The 7,418-nt window shown below is 39.3% G+C and overlaps 1 protein-coding gene across 1 annotated transcript in view; it reads left to right on the top strand.

The window, feature by feature from the left end:
* TMEM260 (transmembrane protein 260) overlaps positions 1-5,715 on the top strand; it is a 61,789-nt gene extending 56,074 nt beyond the window's left edge. The window contains exon 17 of the mRNA XM_087922411.1: positions 1,688-5,715. The gene's annotated coding sequence lies outside the window, so the exon portion shown is untranslated. The remainder of the gene's footprint in view (positions 1-1,687) is intronic.
* Positions 5,716-7,418: the final 1,703 nt, after the last annotated feature.

Below are 7,418 nucleotides of genomic sequence, written 5' to 3' on the forward strand. Positions count from 1 at the left end.
GCAGGTAGTGGGTGGGGAAATCAACCTGAGGGAATCCACCATTTGTTTTCCTTCACTTGACACACATTAAAAGTGTAAGGAGAATGTTATTTACTAGCCTCGTTAGGGAGACATAGTAAGACTTGACCACAGGAATAGCACAATTTATGCTGGCAGACTTCGGGGACTGAAAGATACAGTGTTAAGATAGCCGTAAGGAAGATTTGGAAAGCTTCAATTCTTCACGAATCCAGAAGGCTGGAGGGGAAAAGATTGTGTTAGGAAGATTGCAGAGAGACGGCTTGTGGCTTTCTTATATTGCAGAGAATGTCACCAAGATATGGGGAGAACCAAGGACCAGGGGAGACATGATAGCAGTCTTCCAATATTTGAATAGCTGTCACAGAGAGGAAGGGGTCAAGCTATTTTCTAAAGCACCTGTAGGCCACACAAGGAATAATGGATGGAAACTGAACAAGGAGAGATTCAACCTGGAAATAAGGAGAAAATTTCTGACAGTGAGAACAATCAACCAATGGAACAGAAGTTGCCCTCGGAAGTTGTGGGAGCACCATCATTTGAGACTTTTAAGAAGAGATTGGACTGCCATTTGTCAGAAATGGTGTAGGGTCTCCCGCTTGGGTGGGGGGTTGGACTAGATGACCTACAAGATCCCTTCCAACTCTGATTATCTGCTATCTGTTAAACAGTGATGGATTTCCAACAAGCCAATTTTCATTTAGAAATGAGCAGGGGGACAACGAGAGAACAGAAATGTGGGATCCATTGCAATGAAAATGGAATTTCTAACTGGGCACAGTATTTGTAATTTGGAAAGTTCGTTAGCATCAGTCAAATTATTGTAATCCACAGTCATTGTAAATTATTATTTATTTATATATCACTAGGTGGATTACACCACAGGTATCCAGGATCCTTTTTGAATTTGAGGCATGGAAATGACTCCTGTTTAATTGGGGTTAACTCAGGCACTTGATAAGCATGGACTGATTTCCCATTTCTCATTAAATAAACCCCAGTGATTCATGCATCATGCTAAGCCATAAAGCATGATTTCCCAGCACCGTGGCTAGGTCCACCCAACATACTGAAACATCACCAAACAATGTAATACGGTTTACTGTAATGTGCAAAACCAGCTGGTTTTGGGGAGCTAAAACTTCAGTATACAGTGAATGTTTGTGTGTACAAGGTTTCCGGTCCAGTTTTTGGCATAGCCAGGGAAAGCTTCTGTTTAGAAACAGATCTTCTGTTCATCTCAGAAGATAAGACTTGGCTAGGAGAGTCAAAAGGACTCAGTTAAAGTCATTTTCAGTGTGTCTCTGTGTTCTTTTTAAAATTTTCTTTGTTTGCCTTGACATTTTCCATATGCCTCAATAAGCAAATAATATAAATCTGGCTGCATATCAGCAAACATAGAGGGCTGTCATATATGGATTGCAAAAATGTGAAAGTTTTATTAAATTGCTGGACCATCATATTAGCCGTATATTATCCATGCAAAAAATATATATTGTAGGTTACCATAAATCTTTCTCAAGTTCATGGGTGTGTATGTAAAATGTGTCATCAGCAGTATTCAAATAAGAGCATACTTTTAAAGTGATAATATGCTAAGCAATAAGTTGTACTATGTGGGAAATTATTCCATGAAATTATTCCTGACATGTATTTATTTTGGTGACAGATAGTTGGGTGCAAAGGGAACAAAGTACAGAGACTAATAGCTTTCCTCCAAGACTCTACTCTAAGTAAGTCCTTTTTGCATTTTTTAGGAGGGGGTGCAGTTCAAACATTGAACCAAATTTTACATGAAAGCAGATGTAGCCAGATGTTGGCAGGAGATGCCAATAATTAATTGGAAGTTCAGTAATCTGCTTTGGGTCCATGCATCCAGCAGAGGGCGCACCAGAGAGGAATCAGGCAAAGGGCCCAGCCTCGTCATTGTTTCCATCAAAATATGTAGCTCCATGCTTTGTGTGCATATTTACATTCTGGAATGTGGTTCGGAATTCAGGCATCAGATTTAAAACTTTGTTTCTACTTATCGACACACTGGAGACCCTGGTTGATTTGCCAGCTGCTCTATTTACAGATGCAAGCTGTTAAATGGTTGGATTTAATTGTCATACTAGAGTGAGCCGGGGGCACGTTACTTATTTATTTATTGCTCCCTTGCTTTCTTTTCAAATGTAAAACACTGACTTGTGAAAAACGAATGGAGAAGAGAAACTGGCATTTTTGGGGGAGTGGGGGGGGAGAGACATAGTTGTTGAATACTATGAAACATTTACATGTTTAGAAATATATATTTAAAATTTATATTATTGTTTCTGCTAGAAATATTAAATTTGGCATTTCACCCACATGAGAATCTTTAAAATGACTTCATATTACTTGAACTCCACAGCGAGACACCAAAGCAACAATCTTGCAAAGTTGACTAGCATTACTTGGAGAAAGTAGGTATTTTTCCCCCTGAAAGATTTGGATTATGCCATTATAAAAAAGGGATTGCTGCCTGTAGGAGGTACATTCATTCTAATAATAATATATTCAAAAATATATTATTTTTAGCAAGCTTCATGTCATCAAGAAACCGCAGCAGTTTACTCAAAGGCCACAGTGGGTCAAAAGAAAGATATATTTATAACCAGAGTTCTTCTCAAACCTTTTCCAGGTCTCTTGCTAGACCAGGGGTGTCAAACTCACGTCGTATCACAACTTTCCCTCCCTTTGCTAAAACGGGAGTGGCATCCAGCCCACGGGATGTGAGTTTGACACCCTTGAGTTAGACCCATTTTACAGATAAGGATAAAAAAAGGAGGCTGAAAGATAAGATCTATAAATTCCAGATTGAGATTAACTTGGAACTGAAACTATCTGGTTCAATCCCTCATACTCACTGAGATGAAAATCTGCATTTTTACCAATTCAGGTGTTAAATGGAGACCCAATAAAATAAAACATCATTTACACATGGAAAGCTACAATGTAATGGGAAAAACCATTACCATGATGGTGATTGTTGCTTTCTTCTGCATAAAGAAAAATTGGCTAGGGAACTCTGGGAGTTGAAGTCCACCCATCTTCAACTTGGCAAGGTTGAGAAACACTGATCTAAATGGTCCTGATGGCAAATTTTAGCTCTGATACAATGCTGGCTGAAAATTATGGAAATTGAAGTCCAGCACACCTGAATACACCCTGTCAGGCAAAGACTATTTTAGACACCCCAAAGGCAGGATTAGTTGGCTTCTTCTAATTGCAAAGAGAATGACATCTATTGGAGGTAAAGTCATAGTACGGCTACATTTTGCTCAGGTGGTGAGAAAATCTCTGACAAAATGAATTTCTCCAGGGCTGAAAATAATAGAACCCCACTGCAGAACCAGGGTTAACTCACAAAATTAGGAATAATAGGGAAAATACCCTATTATGGGCAAGTGGCACTCTTTCCTCCTTAGAAATTCTCTTAAGAGTCAGGGTGGTGCTGGGGTTAAGATGAAGATGCTGAGCTAGAATCGAGAAGAGCCAGGATCAGGTCCATCTAGATCCATGGTAGCTTTCTGCATACAATTGGGCTGATCATTAGCTCTTGACCTACTTCAATGAGCTTTTGCTGTGATAAAGAAATGAAGGCAGAAGGATATACTATAGTGATTTCCCAAGCAATAGTCCGAGAATAATCTAACCACCAGCATCAAATCCTGCTAAGGATGTTGCTTTTACAGAAACATTTAATCCAGTGTCTTTCAATCTCAGCAACTTTAAGAAGTGCGGGCATCACACTTCTTAAAGTTCACACCCACCAGGCTGGGGAAATCCTGGGAGTTGCAGTTCACACATCTTAAGGTTGCTGAGCTTGAGAAACACTAATCTAATCAACTGGAAGGAAGAAGGACAACTTTTGGTTTCAAGAATCAGGTTCACTGTCAGTCCAAGGACAGAATTCAAATAAACAAGTTGTCTTCTGTAGAGTTCCAGAGAACTTGATGAGTAAAGGAATGGGGGAGAGTCTGAGGCAACTTTTTATCACTGGCTTTGACTTTGGATCAGGAGTTCCAGAATATATGTTGGTTTAAATATCTCTATGTTTATCTCTATCATTTCTATCTCTATCATCTTCATCTCTATCTTGATCAATAGATACAAAGATATATGTGTATATTTAAACCAATTTTTTTAGCCTGCAAAGAGTGTAATCCTTTGAATTAGGGGAGAGCTGAGTTGAAATTGTTTTAATTAGCAACAACATTATTGGTAGAATTTGTATTAAAATAAAGATAAGATAGGGAAGGGGATTCATTTTGTATCTACAGTTAGGAATTGAATGCGCTCTTCAGGACATTAGTGTGACAATTATATGACCAGATTCATGCTAAGCAATAGGATTCCCTATGCCTCCAGGCTCAAAATTTTGGACCTGGATAATCTAGAAGTGCGCTGCCTACAGTCCGATCTAAGCATAGTACACAGAATTGTCTGTTACAACGTCTTACCTGTCAACGACTTCTTCAGCCTCAGTCACAATAATACATGAGCAAACAACCTACAAACTCAAGATAAACTGCTTCAAACTCGATTGAAGAAAATACGACTTCAGCAACAGAGTGGTCAACGCCTGGAATGCTCTACCCGACTTCATTGTTACAGCCTCAAGCCCTCACAGCTTCAATCTCAAACTGTCTACCTTGGACCTCACCCCATTCCTAAGAGGTCCTTAAAGGGGGTGTGCATGGCATGCCTACCGTCCCTGTCTTACTGTCCCCATTTATCTGTATTTACTCCCTTTGTTCTTTTTTATGTTCATGCCTATACTTGTTATCTTGTACATGTTTGACAAACAAACAAACAAATTCTTACAGAGCAGAGGATGGGGGTTGGGTTGCTATGCTTTGCAGAAGTTCTCGTTTCAGAAATACGATATGGATATGAAAAACCTGGCTGTCCTTTACAGATGAGCTACGCTGATTAAAAAGAACAGCCTTCATAAAGTGCAACTTCGAGACACTTTGGTGTAGCGATGAAGGCGCCAGGCTAGAAACCAGAAGACCCATGAGTTGAAATCATCTTAGGCACGAAGCTAACTGCTTTCCTTGGGCTAGTCACACTTTCTAGGAGTCCCAGAAAAGTGGAATAGCCAACCACTTCCAAAATCTTGCCAAGAAAACTGCAGGGACTTGTCCGGGCAGTCTCCAGGTGTCAAGAATGATTTGAAGGCACACACACACACAACCTATTTCTATTTTGTGACTTGATGAACCCATGCCAGGGTATGGAAGCATCTGTGCTCACTAGATAGGCCTGCTGTGCCTTTTTCATTTCTTTTAAGGAGCTTTCTGGGAAAAGAATGTGTGATTGTAGCCAGACTTTCCTGCCAAGTTGGCAGGAACAGTTTCTACCTGGAGTATTTTACTTTCATCCCTTGTTGCAGAGGGCAACACAACTACTGACTAGGATTCTTCCTACTTCCCGTTGGCTGGGGACCCTGAATCTGCTGGTAATCACAGTTGTTTTCTTGGCTCAGCACAAATTTTGCAGATTGTCCAATCTTCCTTTCAAAGTCTTCTTTTTATGCTGGGGCAGCTTTCAAATGTATCTGTCTCTCTCCGATGAGCCAACATGTTTATCTTTTGCATTTGTGTATAAACACCATATGCTTGGTGATGATTCTTTATATGGCTGGAAATTTAATAAAGCTGCTCAAATATTGTTGCGGTTTCAGCTTTTCCTCTCCTCTTGCCAAAAAGGAAGACTCTTCTGGTTTCATAGGCATCTTTCAACAACTTTAATTTCATTTGTAGGTTAGGAATGGAAGTAGTATTTCCACTTGGTTGGCTGCTGGGGTTGAAGGAAACAAAAACATTCATTGTTTGCAACATTTTGAAATGGCTTTCTTTCTTTCTTTCTCTTTCTCTCTTTTTCTTTTTCTCTCTTTTTCTCTTTTTCCTTTTTCTTTCTCTCTCTCTCTCTCTTTCCCTCTTCCTCTCTCTCTTTCTTTCTCACTCACTTTCTTTCTCTCCTTTTTTATTTCACTTTTCTGACTTGGGATATTAAGCTCTAGGTGGCATTATATCTGGTGTTCAGAGTACTTTTGTCAGGTGTTGAGTTGACAGGATTACTTTAAGCTTATTTTAGATTTGGGAAGCATTGGAAGAGCGAAAGTGCTGCTCTTTCAGAAGGATCGATGCAAAAAGCATAGGAACAATTGAGGAAAACTACTTGGGTAACTACTTTTCCCACAGCGAAATGTCAGATATTTGGGGGAAGTCCATTGACCAATCATAGCACTAGAACACAGCGGGTGATCAAAATAGTAGAATCAGTCTTCTCATACATCACTTAGGGCTTTCCTGGCTTGATAATGAGAGAGAGAGATTATCAAGTAATATTGTGACTGACATTTTGGTAGATGCTCCAGGGCCTTAAAAAAAATATCACACTGAGGGACAAGTAGTTGAGATTCTTCTTAAAGATAGAAGCAAAGGGAAGAAAGAACACCAAATAGTAGCTTTCATTGTTTCCTCCCTCCTTGTTCCCAGAATAAAGACAAATCTGGAAGAAGGAAGATCCATTCTCCAAGATCCAATAAAGTAATAAAAGCGAAACAACAAAAGCTCATTTTAATGTATGCTGATTAGTGTACATTTAAAGTGACAATAACATAATTATTCAATAGGAGATTATGCAACTAATTTCAAAGGAATCTTGGAATGTTCTGATACTCATTCGCTCAGAATTCTGGGAAGTAAAGTCCACACTTCTTAAAGTTGCCAAGTTTTTAAAAATTGCTTTAGATGGACTAATGCCAAAGTCAATCTCTTTCCCTCTCCAAGACAGCAACAAACAAGGAGCAAAATCAACCCCCTCATAAAACAAAATTGAGAAATATGCCAGAGGTCCTAATAGACAGGTGATTCGTATTTGTATGCTAATTGTCAGCCATAATGATTCTCTAAGCAGCTTAATATCAGCTTTAGAGGAAGTCGATACTTTTCTCCAAAGACTGGAACTGAATACCAGGTGCAGTTAGAAGAATCCAACAATATTCTCATATTCAGAGTCCCTTCTCCAGCCAGGAGTCCTGAACAATGAAAAGCATTTAAATGGAAGCAATTATAATGATTGTAGCAGGGGCAATTCATTTCAGATCCCGTGCAAGACAAAAATTCTCCTGTGTTAAAATATGATAAATGCATACATACCAAGGCATTTAGCTCTGGTGCCTACATTCACAGGTGATGAGAAGATTTATTTCCTGTATCATCTCCGGAGTAGTCAGTTGACGCTTATTGCAAGCTCGTTCAAAAGACTTGTGGTGCACGGTTTTAACAGATCTGTAGGAATGAGAGTATTCCAAAGTGCATCCAAGAGCAGTTTCAAGATCCTTTGAGTGAGGAAATTAAAACGAATCT

The sequence above is a fragment of the Pseudonaja textilis genome, chromosome 1, assembly GCF_049901715.1.
Source record: "Pseudonaja textilis isolate UNSWEBS1 chromosome 1, rPseTex1.2, whole genome shotgun sequence".
In the NCBI taxonomy this organism is placed as follows: Eukaryota; Metazoa; Chordata; class Lepidosauria; order Squamata; family Elapidae; genus Pseudonaja; species Pseudonaja textilis.